The sequence below is a fragment of the Cydia strobilella genome, chromosome 19 (genome assembly GCF_947568885.1).
Source record: "Cydia strobilella chromosome 19, ilCydStro3.1, whole genome shotgun sequence".
Lineage (NCBI taxonomy): Eukaryota > Metazoa > Arthropoda > Insecta > Lepidoptera > Tortricidae > Cydia > Cydia strobilella.
The window spans coordinates 10,240,611-10,264,745 of NC_086059.1; the positions used below are offsets into that span (position 1 = coordinate 10,240,611).

Consider the following 24,135-nt stretch of genomic DNA (forward strand, 5'->3'; position numbering starts at 1 on the left):
ACATTTTAAGCTCTTTTTACCTGTACGTTTCTTATTGTGTCAAACATGGATTCTAGAACTATTTACAATTATTTTATCAACTTTATGCATTATAGTACACGTTCCATGTTAATGAGCATTAAATTAGGTATGCCTAAGTAAGTCGTAACTAGCGGCATACGTACCTATAAGTTTCAATGATAATGCAAATCATGTGTTTTCTATCATAACATCACAATGAACCTAACTTACTGCCTTCTTAACATCGTTATACGTGCCAAACAGCATCAGTATACCATCATGACTTTAATAATATTGCCATGCCTTCGTTGCATTCCAATTCTCACACCATTTCATTAAAAAAACTAACTGCACTCTGTTCATAGTAATGTTCATATTTCGAAGTGGTTCATTAGAACTGATAGTATCTGGACCGCATTAAGCTTACTTCTCCACCATTTTACAAGATGAGTTGACCAAATACAAAACAAAGAAACAAGTCAGACAAGACAGTCATATAGACGCCGCAAACAAGACACAGATTTTAATAATATACTCGCTAAACTTGTTCTGCATCTTATAATGCAACTCAACAGATACGAGCCTTAATTGGAAAAATATTATTGATAATTTGCGGTTAAAAGAAACCAGACGTTGTGCCGACGATAGTAAAAACAATCTATTTATGTAAGTCTGTATAAATATATTTACTATAGGTAATAAGACTCTATCAGAGTAGTTCGTAGGACAGTTTAATCAATTGCAAAGTCGCAGATGGCAAATTACTGGAAATACTGAGCCACGTTATAAAGTAGTTGGAAGCTGAATTAATTAACTAAATAGCAATATGTGTAACTAAATAACATGCTACAAGTAAATATAAAGCTTCATCGTAAATCGTAAGGATATGGCTTTCCCCGCAACATTGCGCGAGAAAGCTCGTGCGTGATAAGCATATCATACGAAGAATCGACGCGAAGCATACGTGGCTATTGTCTAATTTATGTCCGAGAGCGAATTTGTACGAAATCAAACACGTGACTTGGTATATTGAAAGAAATGCAAATGGGAATTGTGTATTGAATTGGAATTGCTAAATTCTTCTTCTCGATGCATGCAGTGCAAAGTCGATGAGTCGAAACGTACGCCTGAGGGCGTATCGGGCATTTATCTTCGTTATGTAATGCAATTAAAGGCATTTCATCACTTATGTAACATGGTGTTTTAAGACAAGCACGAACGTAGAGCATTTATTTTAATCTAAACACACGGCCCCGCCCATGGGTTTTGGATAGAAGCATTATCCATCTTAATTACCAGCGCTAAGTTTTAATTACTTCTTTAAATGTCCCGAGTAACGATTATTAAGTTAACCCGCCACTTTCCTGTCCTGTTATTTTTTAAATGTGTAGGCACATTGATAATCCTCTTACGATACGAAGACGCTATTCTGGAAAATGTGCTGCACACAGATCACGACAGTGTTTGGTTCAAATGTTACTGACAACATACTAGCGTTTCGCTGTTTAAGGAAACTGAATATCTTCATCTTCAAAATGTTAATACAACGATTCCATTACCAATTTGCAAGTTATAAATGTAGCGGCGAGACGCTAATTGATTTACAAACAGGCAGTAAAACCAACCAGCGAGTAGAAAGTCAAATAATATCAGTAAAGACTCCTTTCATTACTTACTTTATACGCAAGTGTTCAACGAATAATGCAATGCGGTGAAAATAACGCCGTTGTAAACGCTGTAAACAACATGTATTGTAGTCGTAGTATAAATATTCATATAGATAATATTGCAAGTTTCCTCTATAGCACGGTGCACGTAATATTTGCTGTGACATCGCGAAGTGAGAAAGTAAAAACGGAAAGTGACAGGTGATTTACTTGCAGTCCAGCACGTAGCAGAGGGTGAGATCTGCATTTCAATCTTGGAAAGCAGTGTTTAGACTGAAAGGAGATGGACACACGGATGCAGAAAAGGCTGGTTAATCTTCAATGATTGCGCAACTATAAATTTGTAATTATGAATGAAGAAATCAGCATTTCCACAACAAAGAGCGCTCACATAATCTGGAGCGCCACAAACCACATCAGACGACACAAAATAAAGACTTAAAACCATTCGGTGAAAGTAAGAGCGAATATAAAGCGCCGAAATAATGACCCCTGCGGTGCACCTGTCGCCTGTCTCGTATGCGATAAATTGCCCAAGCGCAGTTCGGGCATTATCTCCCAAATATGTACCGCACGGACGTTTTTGAGCACCAATCAGGGCCCAAGTAATGGGCTCGTTTAAGTTATGCAACTTATTAAGATCTTTAAACATTACGTTATTCCTTGACATAACGTCTGAAAGAACGTGTTTAAAACATCAGATAATTACATAACGACAACGGGACGCAGTGCAATCAATTTTCCTCTTATGTAAATTAAGCACTCGACTGGCAAATATTTCGAATCCTAGGTTACGGAGAATTACCGCCCGCAACTATTACATAATTTCTGTTGTTATTTATTTACTTAAAACCGTTCAGAACTGAATGGATAAGCTTTCAATACTCAAGAACGGAAGCTAAATTATGCAAACCGTTTATAATTTGTTATGGTAATGTTAGGTGACTCCGCGAAATTGCCTTTCGGGAACTTTTATTTTATTCACGAATTATGATCATTGGTTTTATGAGTCGCGAATAATAAATATCGAATGATTTACGCGTGTCGTGTTAATAAATTAATGGTAATTCATGTAGGTATGTGAAAGGACCCACTAATTTGAAATTCAGACAGATGGTTAAATTTAAATAGCTACATGGTAAGGTTATTCATCGATGCGCTTGCACGTCTGCATTTTTGGCTTGAATATATTTAACGTGCTAAGTATGTTATTAGTTAAAATTAAGTATTTAGTAAAATCAAAACAGGTAGGCATGGTGTCGATGACCTGTATGCGTCTTTAATATAAAACAGTACAAACAGAATATTTAGATAAGTACGGTTTTTACTGACTATTATTTTTAGTCGCTTTTGGCGACATCCGTATTGTACCGTACTTATTTAAATATTTTGAAATATGTCTCACGATAGTTTAAGTTCGATCAGTACAAACAGCTTTAGAGTTGTGTAGGTATCAAGTTACACCCGTTTAATGGGTTTGATATATATGTTATCGGCAGCGGATATTTGAGCTAATGCCGGTGGTAGCAATAGCTCCAGCATCTCATAGACAACCTGCAATTTGTTGTTGTAAGTATCTGTATGTAAACAGCGTCGCGTACCTGTTCGTCCACTTTCGGAGCATTGGTGCCTCGGGTACCGCTAGCGACCTCGATGCCGCGCCCGAAGCGGCCCACCACGGGACACACGCTCCTCGCATTCTCGGACACATCTATCCTGAACTGTTTAGGACCATCGAAAATTTTGCAATCCACTTCGTCAATATCGGTGCGCACAGGGCTGATGTCGTGCACGTTATCGAAAGCTGAGTCGTTATCGTTCGCGGCATCGTTGGAAACGTGACCGGAGTCGTCGCTGCAGTCCGAGTTAGAGTCCGATATCTTTTCCTCTGCGTGTTTTGGAACTATATTGTCAACTTGCACGGATTTTATGTCATCTCTGGATTCCGTATACTTGATTTGCCGGCCGACGAGTGTGCTCAAGTGGTTATGAAAAGTCGTGTTGGCCACGCACAACTCCTTGTGCACGACAGGGATCACCTTACAGTTGATAAACTGTGCCGGTTCCGCCTTTGATTCCATAGCAGTCTTGAGCTCTAATTTTTTTACGATGGACTTGACAGGTGATAGTGTCGAATCAATTTCATCCGGTTCATTTCCATTTCGTTTGAGCTCCGGCATTACTGTGACGATGTCTCTTTTGTTATTTATTTTTCTTTGCTGCAGTTTAGCGCGCATCGAGCTTATTTCATCCGTATAATCTCGTATAGACGGAGTCGAAGCTGAAAGAACTTTTTTGTCATCTTTTTTTGCTTTATCGAGTTGTTGTCGCTTCACGTCCGACTTGAGATTGAGTGAAGACTTTTGTTTTACTTGTTTAATTATATCAGGTTTGTCAGTAATTTTTCGAGGCGCATTTACCTTCTTTTTCTGAGCACACTCTCTGGCCTGGTCTATATTATTTAGATCAACCGGAGTGGGAGAAAATAGCGCCCTTGTACTGCTAAACTTGTTGTGCGGCATCTGACTCCTGATCACCGGGATCTTGCTGGGAGAGCCCGCGATAGAAGTGGTCGACTTGGTTCGTTCTAAGTTCGATGAAACCATAGACTCGTTCCCTATTTCCCAGACACTTTTAGCCTTAAGCATTTGGGATTTGGGTGGCTCTCTCCGTTCTAAACTTGCTTTCGTGTTTGTCGATCCATTATCTGTGTATACCTTAGGTTTTGTTTTCTTTGGGTCACTCACTTTTTTGACGACATTTTTTGTTACTGGCTTTGTCTTTGATAAAACCGGAACGGGAGTCGACGGCGGGTTAGACAACGTTTTCTTCAATATTCTTGTTTTAACATCCAGTTTTTTCAACTCTTCGGTTTGATTGCCGTTCGTCCGAGACAAGTTTTTAGATGATATTTTATAAGTGGCATACTTATCTGGGTTCATCTTGTCTGTAGGTGTCGGAGTTAGCGGCATGAGAGGAGCTGTTAATTCTTTTCCTTTCATGTCATCAAGATTCCAGAGACTGGTGGTTTTATCTATAGAATTATTTCGTGAAACAGTGTTTCGTTTCTTTCTGTCACTTTGAGGATCGGAGTTAGACTGTTTTAGAATACAGCGAGATTCTATGATGCTACAGGTTTTCGATTTTTGCAATTTTGGTGGAATGAATTCGGTTTTATTCACAGTAAATTCCGATGTGCTTGTTGAAAATTCGGATAATATTTTATCGAAAGATTCAAGAGCTTTATTAAGTTTTGATTCGGCGTTTATATCTGCCTCTTTTTGTGCAGCCCTCGAAGCAGCAACCTTACCAAGTACAGTGATATTTTCATAGATTGAACAGTATCCTTTAGTCTCGTCGAGTAGTTTCTCTTCCCGCGGTACACTTCCGCCGGCAATGTTTACATTTTCGTAAGCGTGGTGTTGCGGTTTATCGGGCAAACTCACAAAAGTCTCATTAACGTTGATTTTAGCTAAAAACTTTTGCACATTATCACTGTTAAGTTTCACTGCGGGTTCACTGATTTTTTTCTCGAGGCACGCGGCAATGGCGGTCACTTTGCCTTTAGTTTCGGAAGCTTCGTTGCCGACTGAGAATGTCCTGTAGAATTTTTGCATCGCCCCCTTAGCGGGTGGATGTTTCTCGGACGGCTTCTGTCCGCCGAATATGTTGAATACTTTCACTGCGGGCATGGCGCGGGCCCGGCACGCGGGCGGTCGCAGCGTGGATGCGCGCGCGCGAGGCAGCGAGCGGCCGACATGTGCCGACGCAGGCGCAGGCTGGCTGCGCCGCTATCAGTCCCGAGACAAGAAAGTCAATGTCACTTCAGCCGCTAAGACGTGACTGCCATAGCTATTGATGCAATGCACTTGTTTGCTTGTAAACAAAAAATGCTGTCGTATTCTAGCTAATAAAGCACTTTACTGTCAGCTATGCGAGAGAATAGGTGTTTTCTTAGAATAGTATAATAACATATGCATTACCGCCTAACTGGAGTTCATCTGTGTATATAAACACCTACATGTATAATTATTATATCTACCTAAAAACTCTGCTCGAAATTTTTTACAATGTTTTACGATAGCCATGTTTAAATAGAGTTGCATTGTGTCATTTTAGTGCCTTTACTTAGTTAATATTCTCGAGCCGTACAGAGCGGCGGCCAATCAATTTACGGTATTAAGTGAAAATTATACAGGCAGTTTAAACGCACCCTCATAAAACGCGACATAAAGCTGACGATTAATTTATAATTTATTACGAAGACGAAGTAGTACGACAAGGCCCTAATCTTATATTTTCCGTGAATATTCAAGAAAAGGGAATATAGGTAGATAAATGGAGGCACGTTTCATATAATTTAAATTAATAAGTACCAGCGAATAATATATCACTTACATACATTTAAAAAAATGATTAGTCTTGATCGTAAATAATGATTTCGCCTAAATACTTATACAGGTAGTAAACACTAACACTAATTTTAACTATGAAACTCCCGTAAGACTCAAACATAAAAATTATTTTAAAACGGGTCACTCACGTGCTATTAAGTCGAATAGCTCGTCATGTTTCGATTTTCGATCCAATTTATACACACACACACATACGGCGCGCCCTCGACCAGTGAAGGCGTGTCGTTGTCGTTGCTCCGTAAAGAGGATCCTCGTAAATTGGATCGAAACATGTCGAGCTATTCGACTTAATAATATGTGAGTGACCCGTTTTAAAATCATTTTAGTATACTAACACTAATGTCACATTAAACATAAATTTACAATATCAATAATAAAAAAGTGTCCCCACAAAGGACAAAAGTTTCAAAAAATAATCGCATTAAATCATATGTTCAATCGCCCAACAAAAAGTTTCAGTCCACGTCCCTTTTCTGCTATAAAACTTTTCTTTCACTAACGGGGAGATTTGTTTTTCATACATAATACTAATTGACTGCGTTATGTTCTTAATAAAATATTATAAGGTCTAAACGGCGTTAACTGATAAAGTATCATGTTACCAGCTGTTCTTTTTTCGAACATAAAATCGTTAATGTTTATTTTATGTCCGCACCGATCCCGATACACACATCAAAGCGCTATCTAGGTAACCTACTTGCCGCGTAAGGATTCATGCTAGCCAACTAATGAGGTCGGAAAAATAATCAAACTGTCAGTTAGTGCATTAACATCGCAACCCGATTCCATCAACACGGTTATCCTGTTAACATCAAACGTAGCAGTTATTTTGAACTAACATGTAACATGATATTACGCATTTCTAAACTTTAAAGTTAGTAATTAAAAAAGACATAATTTGATGTTAATTAATGCATTGGGCTCCTGTACTCACATTTCAATGATGCGTTACTTATTGACGAGGAGATTGATGAAGCAAAGTCACGAAATAATTCATAAAAGCATTGAAAAACTTAAAAATGGCCGCCACTCTACTAGTTCTACGCAAATTTGACCACGTAAAATAGGGAATGTCACGACAATTCTCTACAAGACACAGTTCGAAATCCAGAGTAGGCTGACATAAAGACAATGGAACAATTAGAGCAATGATGTAGTCGCTAGTGTCGCTACGGGCGTTACTTGTCATTTTAGATTAACCGCGAAATTGCTGTTCCTTAAAGCTATGTGCATACCATCTAAATAAGGACTAAAAAGGCATTAAAATTTAAAAAATAAGTATTAAGTAGGTAGTACTTGGCTAGTTAAATATTTTCAAATGAACGTAACATATTTTTAAAAGAACATAACAAACACCTTCGAAAAATTGTTGTTTCACGATTTTGTACATGACATTGCCTTTCCTTTGCATATGATCTATCAGTTACTCCTCGAGATATTTCAAATAAGCCTAAAATAAATAAAATGTATGTGTTATAAACGGAAATAGATATCATAACCTAAAGAAAAAGTGGCTGAGGCCGGAATCAAACCCGCGTCTTCAGCTTACGCGGCTAACGTCCTGACCACTAGACCGTCCCAAATTCTCTGGTGTATTCTATCTGTTTTGAAAGGCTAGGCGCCTTTGACCAACTCTAGCTCCAACTCTTTTCTTTAGTATATGATATCTATTTCAGTTTATAATTTATAATATAGTAGTGTAACTACTAAAAAAAAAATTCATAAAATAATTTGATTTTTTCCCTAGTTGGAATATTATGTGGTTAAGGTTAAGATTTTGCGTCGCGGAGTTCCTATAGCCACATTCCCATTCCGATTTAAGTTTCGGTTGGCGTTCTCTATCAACGATTGTCATCTTGACTAGGCCCCCTGATATTGTATTGCCATCGAAATTACAGAAACATACCAAATTGCAACTCAACAATCACAAGATTTCAATCATATACATACATTGATATTTAAAGCTATAAATAGATTTAAACCATTAGGATAAAGAAAAAAAACGGACAAGTGCGAGTCGTACTCGCCCACCGAGGGTTCCGTACTTTTTAGTATTTGTTGTTATAGCGGTATCTCATCAACCGTGATAGCTAGACAGTTGAAATTTTCACAGATGATGTATTTCTGTTGCCGCTATAACAACAAATACTAAAAACAGAATAATATAAATATTTAAATGGGGCTCCCATACAACAAACGTGATTTTTTTTGCTGTTTTTTTCCGTAATGGTACGGAACCCTTCGTGCGCGAGTCCGACTCGCACTTGGCCGGTTTTATTGAATTTGGTAGGATCTTTCTTTTATTTCTGTAAGAGTTCAAGATTCGAATTGAATATGTACTTACACCAGTACGCGGGGACTCACGAGGGTAAAAAAGCTCCAGAGTGTAGATTACGTCTTAGTTGAATGAAGACATCCATTAGGAGCGTGACGTGTCGCGATGGCTTAATTGAGTTGAACAGAGTCAGACGGACACGTGCGCTAATTTGCATGCTTTAAACAGTTTAAAGCATGTGTCAGGGGCAATCATATCCAATGGACCCGTGAAGATGAACAATACCAAAAGAAGAGTTATAATTTTGATATTCAACAGCTAACAAGAATCTAACTAATGACCAGCCCGAAAGTTGGCTAGTAGAAAATGCACTGCATCTTAAGACCTTTTTTGTGATAAAAAGATTAAATAAATAAAAAAGCTAATGTTAGTCATTAATGTCTACTGTTTAATACATAGTTTAAGTCATTTAAGTAAGGATGGGTACAAAAAAAGTTTTAAGTTGACGATAACTGATTAGGTAAATTTAAATGTTAATTGCCTCTTGTCATTTGAAGACGTTTTCCAGGTAGCTTAAAGTATGTCAGTGAGTCAACTGCTTATCTCCCACTAATCCCTCTACTGGTAAGTACTGTGTGCTATTTAAATTGAGGCAAGAAGCAATTTGTGATCGAACGAATCAGAGAACGAAGATATATTGTATAGGTATACAAGTAAGTTTGAATTTTAGAACCTGTTGTAAGACGTTGTAACATTTGGCTTGATTATCACATCACTAATTAGTGATAATGATAATAAAACCAAACAAACCAATTGAACTCGCAAATTGCTACTAGTATCTGTCAATCTCAGCATCGTAGGCAATTGTTAACCATCTGGGGACCGAACGCCTTGATAGATTTGAACTCTGTCACTACATCGTTGAGTGGAGACGTCTCGTTTATCAATTGATAATATGGTTACCGAGTAGAAATAGGAATGAGCAATGTGAGCGTTTTGGTGTATGAGAATGAGAACTAATAGGTATTTAAGCGCTAGTGGCCTAGCGGTAAGAGCGTGCGACTTTCAATCCAGAGGTCGCGGGTTCAAACCCCGGCTCGTATCAATGAATGTTTTGGAACTTATGTACGAAATATCATTTGATATTTATACCAGTCGCTTTTCGGTGAAGGAAAACACTGTGAGGAAACCGGACTAATTCCAACAAGGCCTAATTTCCCCTCTGGGTTAGAAGGTGAGATGGCAGTCCTTTTCGTAAAAACTAGTGCCTACGCTAATTCTCGGGATTAGTTGCCAAGCGGACCCCAGGCTCCCATGAGCCGTGGCAAAAAGCCGGGATAACGCGAGGAAGATGAAGATGATAGGTATTGACGCCACAAGGTAATATTTATATTACAGATTTACGTACGTTACTCTCATTGATAAGGGTGTTATACCATACCCATGAAGGATATTCTTATTATAACTCGATTATTCCAATCTTTGGTAAGAGCCAACTTCCAGCAACTCTTTCTTCAACAACAACTGCATTGCAACGTCCAGCTTGGTGTAGAGCTGTAAGCAAAGTTATGCGGAAACCATTTTGTCGGACTGCAATCCCTAGGTCACATGCCATGTTCAAAATAAAAAATCGTGGTACTTAATTTCAAATTAAATATACTTTTGAACGGATACATATTAGAAATACTAACGTTTTTTCAGCTCATTAATGTATGTTTACAGTAGATTCACAATTATTGCTACATTGCTGGGTTTTGTAAACAAATTCGTATTTACAAAACTAACATTTCTATTTCGTACATTAAAAGTCAAAGGAGAAACGGATAGTTTGCCCACATCGACAGCTACAAATACAGTTAGTCTAACTTGTGTAAGGAGTGCTTGTTCCATACTTCTGTTTAAACACGCAACATTGTTCACTTCGATAAGAATAACTTTAATTTACAAAGGATTGTAACAGGTCGGAGTGAACGCTGCGCTGTTCAAATTCAAACACTTCTAACTAACTTGCCTCGACTTCCTGTATACCCTTTTCATAAATAACGACAGATACTTGTAGATAAACTGTATGAGTTAAGACGTTTTAAATGTTACATAGCCTTATTTAAGAAACAGACACGAACGACAATACAGTCACCAGAATAACGAAGACCGAGATATGTAACGTTTCGTATACACATGAAAGTTCAATGGTAGTTGGTAGGCAATTTGTAACAAAGCTTTTGGGAGCTGACTATGATCTATTGCCACTAATTGCGTATTGATGTTCTAAAATAGAAACACTCCTTCTTATAATAGCGGCATCGCCTATGCATTACAGAACTACTTGTAAATAAATGCCTTTAGAAGAGTTAAAAATTGATCTGCGCTAGTTTGTTTTTCATATATTATCGGTGTGGCGTCCCTGTCCCCCGGGCCCGGGGATTTTAATGTAATTAATTTAATTTATTTAATAACCCTATATGTATGTACTATTTTTGTAAATAATTAATTGTGTTTCAATGTGTGTATTTGTTTTTGTAAATGCTACCGTAGTTTGTAATAGCTAGTTTATAAGCGATTTGGTTAAACTGTAATGCTTATAAATGTAAATAAATAAATTCAATTCAATTAAATATGTCTGTTGTGCAAAGACGTTGTCATGTTACAATTATTTTATTTAGGCTGTTCTATGAAGCGCAGCAGTAGTATGTATGTAGGCTCCGCGATAGGTTGTTAGATAGTTACCATTGGGTGCAATGGCATTAACAGTATAAAAAACTTAACACATTTTACATCGAAATTATGATATTTTTTATGCCTCTACCATATTTGTGTGCTGAAAAACAGAGTGAAAAAGTTTAAAAAAGTTCACTCTCAGAACGAGTCTGTTAGTTTGTAAAACTGAAGAGGTGACATGCACTGTACACAGTGCCTCAGGACCGTGTACAAATATTAGTAGCGCGAAGGGCCGGCTTGTTTGCTCAGAGTTCAGAGTCGCAGGCGCAGCGCCACGGTAATGGGTCTCTAGAAGTTGTCAACTATGTAAGGGAAGCCAGGAAACGATTGCATTCAACAGGGGTAAACATTCACTTTGACACTCTAAAGAACCACATTTTGGAGACCGATATAGTAAAGGTTTTTGTAAGGAAGTTGTTTAATTTGTTATACTAAATTGTAACGCTTGCGTCGAGTGGTCCCTGAAGGTGAAAAAGAGGAAATGCTTGAAAGGTAATTTGGCATAATGAAAACTTATTATAACGATCACATTGAGCTATATGCATAAACAATTTTTTACATTGCTTGTTCAATAAACACGTTCAACAATACGAAATTATTGCAAAAATGTGTAATTTGCAAATTTTGGATTGTTTAAACGTAATATACAAAATCACACAAATTAAGCTCACTGATTAGATTTCTCATTAATCCTCATGTTATAATAAATAAAAAGAGCATTATTTTACGGCGTAAGGGCCTAACGTCAAATTTTTTCTCGTGGGTCAGTGGGTTTTCGTGTGGGGCGTTTTTACTTGCGGTGCATGTGCCACATTTATTTTCGCAATTTATAAATTTCTGGGGCACAATAGATAGTAGGTTTATTAGAAACATTTGAATCTCGCGGGAAGTAGAATCGAATTACTTTTTCCAAAAAATTCAAGCATGAAGCTAATTAACTGGCTTGAGGTGACAATTGTCAGCGTGATAATACAAGGGCCTGTTATTTGAAGTCGCGTTTCATTTATTTTATGTTTAGGCAGCGTTTCTGAACGGTGTGAGGATGCGTAGCGACTGTAGCGAGGATGTGGGACGTTGCGATTTTTTCCAGAGATGTGCGAGGTGCGAGAATGCGTAGCGACAGCGAGGGTGTGTAACGGACTTTTTACACATTCTCGATATTATAACATTCCTCGCACACATCCTTACGACGAGCTGCGCTTAGCAGGGATAGGTAAATGAAGTGTTTCTATTAGTCATTTATGACAAACACATCCCTCGCTCCGCAATACGCATCCTCGCGCATCTCTGGTGGAAACGCAACTCCTGAAGCTTTGCATACACAATCGATGACTCAGATACTCAAACGCATGTGCTTGATCTCATAAGCAGTATTCATGACAGCACTCCTCTTTCTAACGAGTCATGATTTTGTAATCTTATTCTGTTGTTCCTCCAAAGAGCTTTGTCAAGTACTTAGTAATACTATTACATTGAACTGGTCAAACGTATACCTTATTGCACCGAGTTAAGATATAACAAAGGTCAGTGAATTGTGTTGCTCGTGTCAATATCAGTTACTTAACACTCTCCGTAATATACGAAAGACATGAAGCAAGAAATGTTACTTTCTAATCACCGCCTGTGGTAGATGATACGAACCCATTTATCTAAGTAATTAGTCGATACCGTTATTCATACAGGATGGTATAGGAAATGGCAACAGATTTGAAACTTGTAAGATTTTTGTGTGTTTCTACTCCTGTACTTTTATTTGTCATTTATTATAGACTTTATTTAAATTTTATAGACTTTATTTGCTGCCATTCCTCAACCCACCAACGGAGCGGCAGCTGACGTTCACGAGGGTTCATCATACATAGCCGTCAACCGCTATACGAGTTTTCGCCCGGGAGGCGATGACTGACGAAATTTGCGCCTGGCTCGCGGTCTATAACCTTTTCGAGTGAACTGCAATGAAAGGGATATGTTTAATTTAACGAATCTCTTTTGTCGATATCTTTCAGTAAAAAAAAAATATTGTACTAAACCGACACTGCAGCCGTCAATTATTTCATTAATAAAAAAATGTGTAAATCCTATACACATATCCTAAGGCGTTTTGTGCCATGTTATAGGGGCATGGCAAACTGCGTCCGATTCACATGTCGCTTCGACGTGCAAGCGGGATGTCGCTATAATACGCATATAGCGTTGTCTCGCTCAAACTTCGGTGCGACGTGCGAATCAGACGCAGTGTTCCATGCCCCTAACCCAATATCCATATAATTTTAACAGAATATGGTGTTCTCAAAAAATTAAAATCTGGACCATCCTGTATGAGTTTTTTTGTTAAAAAAGTTTTTGTTGCAAATTGCAGTGCGGAGCGACAAAGGTTCGCACGGTTTTCACTTAACGAAAGTGATGAATCGAGCCGATGAAAAACCATGGCAATGAAAAGTGCCGCTAAGATGCTGCTGGCGTCACTCATTCATTCAGATTATAGAGCTAATAATAATAATTCAGCCTATATAGGTCCCACTGCTGGGCACAGGCCTCCTCTCATGCGCGAGAAAGTTTGGGCTACAGTCCAAACTTTCTCGCGCATGAGAGCTGCTTTGCTGGCCCAAAGCGGGTTGGAGACTTCACCTACACCTTTGAATTCCTTCGCGGATGTATGCAGGTTTCCTCACGATGTTTTCCTTCACCGAAAAGCTAGTGGTAAATATCAAATGATATTCCGTACACAAGTTCCGAAAAACTCATTGGTACGAGCCAGGATTTGAACCCGCGACCTCCGGATTGAAAGTCGGACTTCACGCCACTCGGCCATCGCCGCTTTTTATACAGCTAAATAATGCTGAAAAACAAGTTCGATTTATAAAATTGCGGGGCATTGATAAATCAAGTGCACTTTCCATATTGAGGTTCCGTAAAAACGAATTGGTTTCACAGGTTCGTTAATATTTCACGTGAACGCAACGCATTAAAATCACATGAAACTTAGATAGATAGATAATTTCTTTATTCATACCCACAACTTGTATTAATTTCGAACTGATTGTTGTAGGTAGCAGGATTTAGCAGTAGTAACAAGGTTTGCAAGGTAGTAAAATACATAATACGTTTGAAAAACAAAACATTTTCCACCATAAAAGACTTCCGAGTCGTGACGCGACACCAAAGCATTCGCAATAGCAAACTTTCTGTCGTGCGCGTGCGACATTTTACCGGCAGGCGCCGTGCGAGGCGCGGCATCTCGAAAGTGCACTTTTGCCGATTTCCCTGGCGAAGGTGCACGAGCCCCACGAGCCATATGTATAAATAAATACATTTGAAACAAAAACTGGTTTCCAGTTAAATCCAGTAAGTGTATCTTGATCTTAAATCTTAACTTACCTACAGTATCTGTTATCTCTATTAGCTTAATACCCTTGCCATCGGTATCTGATATGAGATGAGGCTTGCTTGTCTATGATATGAGATAAATTAAAGCCTTCTTGTTTAAAGTTTTTTTAATAACCGATGGTAAGTGAGTCCCTAACTGAGACGAATCAAACGACACTAAATCAAGCTATGAGGATTGCTAAGTGTGCCTAAATACACACAAATACATTCATTTGAAAAATATTAAGCCCTAACTCTTTTCAAGTTGCGAGTAACTAAAGGTGAGACTTAAAGCTTAAAATGATAAGAGCAATTATAACCTTAGCCGTGATAATTAAATATCGCTTTTTATCCAATTTAAAATAAATTATTACCGCCTACGATTTCCTTCTTTTGTTATGCTATACAGAAGTAATATTAAAAAACCTTTCTCACGGGTTTTTAGAAGTTCATTCGATTCTCGGCCCATAACTTGTGTAAATTATGTGGTTTTGTTATATGTGTCGTTTTCAATCAAAAGGTATTAAGGTAGGTAGGTAAGGTAAGGTAAGGTAAGCGACAAAGTGATACCTTTTGCTTGAAAACGTCACATATACAAGTAGACGGTTTGGACGGTTTTTTTCATGCTTGTAATTTTATGACAAAAACCATGACTAATATTGGTAATTAATGAAATTATAAAAACAAATAGTACATGCTAGCTACTGTAGCTATTCATTAGTCAGTGGTTTCTCAGTTAAGGTTGTTTGATATGGTTGTTTTAAGTAGTTTAAAAAAAAACTAAAATAATAAAATATCGCGATAAACTCAAAAACTACTGAAAGGATTTTCATCAATAGAGTAATTCTAGAGGAAGGTTTAGGTGTATAATTTGTTAAGGTTTACCCGTGCGAAGTCGAGGAAGGTCACTAGTATTCACATCTAAGTATCCACAACACAAGCCTTATTGAGGTTACTGTGGGGCTTAGTCAATTTGTGTGATAATGTGATAATGTCCTATAATATTTATTTATTTTAAGAGTATATGTAACCTTTTGAGGTTTTTTTCTATTTTTACAAGATTTTTTTTAGTTTCACCTGTCCCGTTGTCTGTAATCACATCTTGCAAGTTAAATTTGACTCACTTCCCGGTTTCCAATGAAGCTGAGAATTTGCATACATAATATTATGTATATGTTATATAATTAAGATTACAGAAATCGCCTTACACACACTGACTTAACCCATATATGCCTAAAACTAGTTTATGGTCTGGACTCCTGGAGGATGCGATCCAATGGGCCAATATGGGTTGTCAATAAAATTCATTTTATCAAAGCTTAATCTTGACTTTGTAATTTATTTGTCTCATATATAAGTAAGCGAAAGACGTACCTAATTGAGCGTAAACACATTTCACGCTGTCCACTAGCATCCCTTCAAACTAATTTAAGATAGACGTACCTACGACCTTTCACTAACGAGAAAAACCATTAACGGGAAAGTCCAAGATAAATTGAATACATAGATATATACGCGACACCTGTTTAATAAATGTGAAAATACTGGAAATTAGTATCCATTTAAGTGTCCACTTAAGAGGTTTCACAGGGTATAAATGTTTTATATTAATTACTAGTTTCATTGGTTTTCTTCAAGGTAATTAATATCTCAGTAGAGGGCAACCATATTTTAAGAAACACTTCTACTTTGAAATATTTACAAAATGGTTGCCTTTAACAAACCTGCACTAAACAAACACTTAAGAATTCTGTCTTTTTAAACTACGAATATTAATAACGCCCTGACAAGTACCTTCTTTTAGTTGACTTGTGCCCAAGTTCAAGCTCAGTCATCGCTTAGAAAGAGGGCAAGTAAGTAGTTGAACCTACCACCGTCACCACTGACCATTTAAAACCTTATTGCAACGACATAGGACCTACCTATGGTCAATAGGTGTGTTGCTGTACAATGTTCCCAAAGAACTGTTAACAAGCGAGTGTTAAACATATGCAAATTTTCAATGAAGAGTCTGTATACACGAGGCTCATTTGAATAACACAGCGCGACCGGTCAACGACAGCGGGCGGTACTACTAATAGAAGGCAATCGTACTAACAAATACGCGTAATACAACTGCAACTTGCAAGCGAGCTGGTATCGAGCGTTTGAAACATCAATTAATAAGCCTTGTTAATACATTTTACAATAGAAAAAAAAACACACAGAAATACGAACGATTCAATAAAAATATTACATTCAGGATTTTAATATGGATAGCATTTTCTGCATAAATAATTTGAAATTACTAAAAAGCACATTAGATTATATTATAATCGATATTAAGTTTTAGTTAAGTTGGTTAACCTTAAATTAAGGTCCGTCTACGAATATAAGCATGAATGAAGATTGTGACGTGATCGGAACTACAATGGGATGGAAATACACTCAACAGGTAGCAATATTGTGTTAAGACTCTTCGGCGGTTGCGTGCAAACGTGATAGAATTGCCAAAAAGGTTTCAAATTCCAAAACGTATCCAAAGTAAGATTCAATTCATGATATTCTGATTTTGTGGGGGCTAGAAATGTTACCTATTTAAACTTTTATATGAAACTTGCTGTAGGTATCAATATTATAGTTGTAGGTATTGTATTTCAACTATATCATAAGAAATCAAGTGTGTCTTTTAATAAATTATATTAAGTCAATAAGTTCACCGGATTGAACGCCTGAACGGTTTACATTTTACACAGTAATAATTTTTTGACATTAAGCAGATTTCAAGTTATATATTGAAAAATATGGGCAGTTACAAACTGTACACTTTATAGTAAACATGATATTTGTACGTGTCATTTTCTTATAGAGTAATATCTTCACAATCACAAGCATCAAGTACCCAAGAATCTTTGCAACATGTCCGTCTTAATTCGTAAACATGGTAACATTTTCAATTAAATTTTATAACTCCAGGAAATGAGATACACGATAGCGATTAGAGCCGTATTAGCACAGTTTGGATCAATAAGTATAAAATTTCAGTCCGGTTGGAAAACTAATGGGGCTTAGGCATCGGCCGAGACTGAAACAGCGGTTTGGTCTGTTAGATAAGATCGGGTAACTTCAGTATGAGCTTCTTTATGCGCTGTCTTCGCGAATAGGTATTAGGTTTACCTATGGTAAACACAAAACATAATGATACTTATTGAATAATCTATATTATTATAGATAGCATTTATATAGTAAATACATGAAAATGATACCTGAAGGCTTATTTAATAGTAGACACAGTTGTGGAGGTCCATTAGAAAATGTTAACTTACCTGTAACAAAGAAAAAAAGTTTGTTAGCATACACTAAATAAACACGTCAAATACAATATTACAACTTCAATTATATTTTAATATTTCAGTTATAAGAATATCAGACTATCAAGGATTATTTGAAACTAAAAGCATACCAGGTCTTCTCAAAAATTCTATGACTTTAACATAAAGTAACCTGTTTTCACTGTGCCTGAGTGTACTAGCACTGAACTAATATTCACCAGTCCATCCTTTATTTCAATGAATTATGGTTTCCCGTAAGCAATACTTCGTAACAATTTCAAATGCAATTCAAATGAGAGCGAACGGGTAGGCGTCGTTGACGAAGATTTATGGGATGAATGCGTTAGCGCATCTCTTACATTGTAGGCATTTTAGCTTTGTAGCGATCATAGCTAGGGATATACGTACACCGGGTCGTAGCACGGTACGCTTATCACACGCTTATCACCATGCCTGTCACGTTCTAACAAGTATGTGAGTGCGAAAGTGACGGACTTAGTGATAGGGGAACCATGCTGCGCGGGCAGATCGCGCGGTAGGTTTTTACTGCGCTGGACTGACCAAGTAAAATCCGCTGTTTGAAACCGCGTACCTGATTGTGCCAGATAGTCTACCAATAAGGAGAGATGGCGGGAAATCGTACGAAGAGCTGTGTCCGCCTCTACTACCGACGGACGCCTCATCGTGGCCACGACTTACCAGAAAAAGTAGTGTCGAATCTGAATTCTCAGCTAGTCTAAAATATTTACTTATGTAAATGTGTGTGATAGTATACTAGGTATGTACATAAAGTAGTGGTAGTAGTAGAAGTAGTAATCACTTTATTGTAAACAACACAGGTTTACAAAAATAAATTACAGTAATGGAAGTACAAAGGCGGAGGCAGTAGTAAAGTAAGAAGTGTTTCAGATCACATGGAATTGTGACTGGCTGAGTTCTGTATACTATTTTTCGGTTCGACGAAGCCGGAAAGCGGCAACTTCGTTTAGCGCAGCGTGCCGAAAGTTGACGCCTTCAGCACGGAGAGCATAAAAAAAATCTACGAGCATTGTTTAACACATGCACACACGCAGAACACGCTCGTTGTTCCGCGCGGCCGTGTCTAAAGTTCGTAACGCCCTCATGATAGGCGAGCCGGTAAGGTGAATGAAGTGGAAAGGAGATGAAGTGGCTTGCTATATGCGGCAATAGCACAGGGTTCGGCAAACTGAGCTGTATGCGGCTCCTCCTAATTTCCTATTAGTAGATTAGTAGCACTTTACTAGTTCCTAGGTAAAATTGCGGCTCTTCAAGTCACCCAAAAGACTAACCCTCATAAAACTTAGCAAACCTCAAACCCAAAATAAACACAAATCAAATGGACAGATAGAGATAAACGATTATCAACAGCTTGTTAGGCTTGACAGACATTTATTAATAACGCCATATCACTAGAATGTTCATAGACCACTCACTCTTTGTGATTCCAAAAACTGGTGTTTTGTAACGCGATTGGCTTTCCTTCCCAAATGTTTGGCGACCCTCGCAATAGCCACATAGCCAAGACCGCCAAGTGCAAACTGCAGCAAGTTTCACTAAATGTATGATAATGTATGCATAATGCGAATACAAGCGCGATGAAGGGCCGGCGGCGCGCTGGCAGCTGTCCGAGATGATTTATATCGGGTCCAGCGAGACCAGCGCTCGTTTGTACAGTCAGCATCAGTAGTAGAGGATGAAACAACGCGCAAAAAGTACTTAGTCGGTTCATAAGTTCTGTTACAAAGGTTTTGATTGATCAAATGTAATACAAAGTTTGTAATAAAATTTTTTAGCCATGATTTGAAGCAAGCTTTGTTATTATATGCAATACTAATCAAAATGTTATACAGTGTGTAAATCCAATACGGGCGAATATTTAAACGGTGGTTAGCATAGGACCTAAGAAGTATATTTCGATAAATTTTGCTTAGAGGGGTGCTGGTGCCTATACACTTATGTATGGTAGCGAAAGTTGGATATGGCAGAAGAGGCATCAGAGCCAAGTGAATGCAGTGGAGATGAGAGCGTTGAGAAGTGTGTGCGGTGATCTGGTGTGAGATTACAAGATAGAATTAGACAGTGTGATAAGGGAAAAGTGTGGACTGTGGACTGAACTGTGGATCGAGAAAGGTATGTTGAGATAGTTTGGACACGTGGAAAGAATAAGTGAAAGAAGACTAACAAAGAGAGTGTATAAGGAAGAGGTAGAAACGGGAGTTGGAAGGGGCAGACCTCGGCGGACTTTCTCTGATCAGATCGGGGAAATCCTGAAGAAAGGCCAGGTCAAGAGCACCCTAAACCGGCGAGCGTGTATGAGGAATGTCATGAAAGTGAAAGAAGCGAAAGAGGTATGTCAGGATCGTAGCAAGTGGAAATCCGTGGTCTCTGCCTACCCCTCCGGGAAATAGGCGTGATTATTTGTATGTATGTATATATGTTTGCTAAGAAATACAATGAAAATATTAACCATACAAAATAATTTGGTCCGCAATGTAAAGCAACACACAGTTACGAAATACGAGCTTTTAAAAGTAACTGTCAACGCTTGTTGGCAGTTACTATAAAAGGCTCATATCTCGTAATGTCATGCCATGCTATGTTATGTCTAATAATGTTTGCAGTACATTGCTGCTCGCTAAATATACCTACCTATTAACAAGCCGGTCGCCTGTAATTTTATAGGTAGTTGATTCTCGCGTTAAACAAACATTTAAGTAATGATTTCATTGAAGATGCACCGTCTTACAATGGACAGTTACTCTTAATTTTGTTAATAAATATCATTAAACTTCTACGTCACGGTTTGTTTGTCGTAACGATCGTTGCCGAGTGTACCACTGTAACCATAAACAGATATAACATAACACTTATAACACGTATAGTGTGTTCCACCCGTGAGACTTTTGCTACAGAAGTAATCTGCTTTGGTAACGTTACCATGTGGATATAAAGTCACCATGGTATTAGCTGCACAAAGTGCAAGAAATAACAACACGTTTTTCTTACTTTATCAAGTCAGCTACCTATGGCTGGTAATTGATAGAGGTAGGTAATAAATAATAAAGGGTGTCGTGTTTCGGCGAATTACGGGGCAATCTGTCGAATTCTTCGCCAAATCAGACGATGCAACGTAGCTACACTGGTATGTATGGTACAAATGGTTTCAATGTCGCCTATACGCCGGCTAGACAATATTTCCCACTGCTTTCTAAGCGTGCTTTTAGTTTTATACGTAGGGAGTGGCCGGTGGCCGAGGATAGGAAATGCCATCCCGGTTATTCATGAACTTTCACGAGCCGGCAGGGTTGGCTACACTAATATGAAACTTGAAGTTATTGACATTATTTGTACGATACCTACTGCTATAAAAATAGCACATGAATCCCTACCAATATTATAGAATAGAATAGAATAATTTTATTAGAGGCCCTGGCGCTAGGCCGGGAAAACGCTAGGTCGAACAAGAAGAATAGAATAGAATATTTTTTTATTGTATAACTGTTTACATACAAAGGTTGTAATTAAAAAATAATAAGTATCAACAGTTGCCTGCTAGGGCGTACAATCATGGTAGACAATCTAAGCTTATACTTAAGTACATCGTTATCTAAACATATATATTTGTTAGCTTGCAAAAAATTCATTGACGTCATAAAATACATAAATATAAATACAAAAATAACTCTGCCTGTCTGTTTGTTACGTCTTGACGCTTAAGCCACTGAACCTATTTAGATGAAATTTGGTATGAAGGGAAGGACATAGAGGATAGTATTCATCATTTCACGCTGACCAAGTCGCGGCCAGAAGCTACTGATTATATAGGTACCTATCGCAAATTATAACTTGATTGTTATGAAAATTTACTCGAACTCCTAAAAGTCTACAAGCTCGACTAATGAAGACCGCAAAAAATCCTTCATTAAATCGCGTTATTCATTTTTAGAGTTCTGTACCCAAAGGGTAAAACGGGACCCTACTACTAAGACTCCGCTGTCCGTCCGTCTGTCTGTCTGTCCGTCTGTCACCAGGCTGTATCTCATGAACCGTGATAGTTAGACAGTAGAAATTTTCACAGATGATGTATTTCTGTTGCCGCTGTAGCAACAACTACTAAAAAACAGAATAAAACACACATTTAAGGGGATTCCCATACAGCAAACGTGATTTTTTTGCCGCTTTTATAGATAATGGTACGGAACCCTTCGTGCGCGAGTCCGACTCGCACTTTTTAGGGTTCCGTACCTCAAAAGGAAAAAAACGGAACCCTTATAGGATCACTCGTGCGTCTGTCTGTCTGTCCGTCTGTCACAGCCTATTTTCTCAATTTGGTATACATATGTAAGTTTGTGACCCAAAGACGGACATGTAATGTAAACAAATGAATTATAAACACGGGGGCCACTTTCGGGGGGTAAATGAGAAAATTAAAGAATAAAGTTTTTCAAACGATATCGTGTCACATATCAAATGAAAGAGCTCATTGTAAGAATCTCAAATATATTTTTTTTTATAATTTTAGGATAAACAGTTTAGAAGTTATAGGCAAAAAATTACCATTCCCCCCTTTATCTCCGAAACTACTGGGTCTAAAATTAAAAAAAAAATACACAAAATAGATCTTTACCTATAGATTACAGGAAAACCTATTAGAAATGTGCAGTCAAGCGTGAGTTTAATTACTTAGTTTTTGATCCGACCCCTCCGGGTTTTTTAAAGACATTTCACTCACGTTTCACATAAAAAATACATTGTTTAAATTGTTTAATGTACGAAACGCTTGGAACGCGAGTCCGACTCGCACTTGGCCGGTTTTTTTTTGTATAAATCTGACAAACCTACTTACATAGGTAATAACATATGGGATCGGATAGTTGAAGTTGCTAAAATTGTCAATTTTGTTGCTGTCCCTTTTCAGGGATCATATCGACATCCTACTATGGTGTTACTAATTAATCTATTTACTTCATAAATGTAATCATTTATATAAGAAATTTATTCTAAATTTGTTGATTGTAAGGGAAAGTCTTAACTTGTGATAACCCTAGATGCGAGCGGCTAGCGCTTACATGTGTTTCCTTGTTGCGTATCATTTGTTATTTTATTACTATTGTGTTTATGTTATATAACACCTAAGGTATGACAAGTGGCGTTCCATCATTCGCATTGTAATTTTCCTTTTATGAGATCTAAAAGATTATACAACCGGCTGACGATCTTTTTTATTTACAATAGCATATAAACTATCATCTGACAAAGTATCAAACGGGAGGCGATGACTGAAAAGATTTTTTTTACATGTTCATGTGACCAGCTGACGGTCTTTCCACCGTGATACAACCGGCTGGCGATTTATTTATTCACAGTAGCATCTCAATTACCATCTGAAAGTATGAAATGGGAGGCGATGACTAAACAATTTTTTTTTCTTTTACATGATCATGTGACTAGCTGGTGGTCTTTCCACAGCGATACAACCGGCTGACGATTTACAATAACATCTAAACAATTTTTTATTTTATTTTATTTTGATATATTTCTTACATAAGCAGCTTACACATTACTTACATTACGATTACAATTGTACACAACATTATCGTGGAATAATTATTAAGCTTAATACTAATTTTGACTATAAAATCTTCTGTTATTAACTGTTCACAAAAGAATATAGTAAAAACACAATAAATTGTTAGCACGATAAGATAATAAGTGTTAACTTACAAATTTTGAGACAGCAAAACATTCTTGAACTTAGGTAAAGATAAGCTCAAAATATCAAAATCAATATCTAAGTTATTATATAAACGACACATTCTAAAGACGGGCGCATTATTGGATACATTGTTATTAGGAACCGTAGGCAAGGCAAACAATTCGATGTTCTATCTATCATCTGATAAAGTATCAAGCGGGAGGCGATGAATCAATTAATTATTTTTTTGACGCGTTTCGGTACCAATGGAGCGGCAGCTGACTTCCACGAGGGTTCATCATACATAGCCGTTAACCACTACGAGTTTTCGTCTGGGAGGCGATTGGTCATGGAAATCTGTCCCTGACTCGCGGTCTATTAGGTAGGTCAAAAATAACAGTATAGGAGTACAGGTTTCAAATTAACTGTAAGGTTAATCTGGATGCGTCATCAGTATCATGCTGCACGGACAATTTTTAGGGTTCCGTACCCAAAGGGTAAAAACGGGACCCTATTACTAAGACTCCGCTGTCTGTCTGTCTATCCGTCTGTCACCAGGCTGTATCTTATGAACCGTGATAGCTAGACAGTTGAAATTTTCACAGATGATGTATTTCTGTTGCCGCTATAACAACAAATACTAAAAACAGAATAAAATAAATATTTA

The 24,135-nt window shown here is 37.6% G+C and overlaps 1 protein-coding gene across 1 annotated transcript in view; it reads right to left on the reverse strand.

Annotated features, from left to right (window-relative positions):
* LOC134750252 (unconventional myosin-XVIIIa) overlaps positions 1-24,135 on the reverse strand; it is a 260,728-nt gene that overhangs the window by 68,970 nt on the left and 167,623 nt on the right. The gene's annotated exons all lie outside the window — the stretch shown is intronic.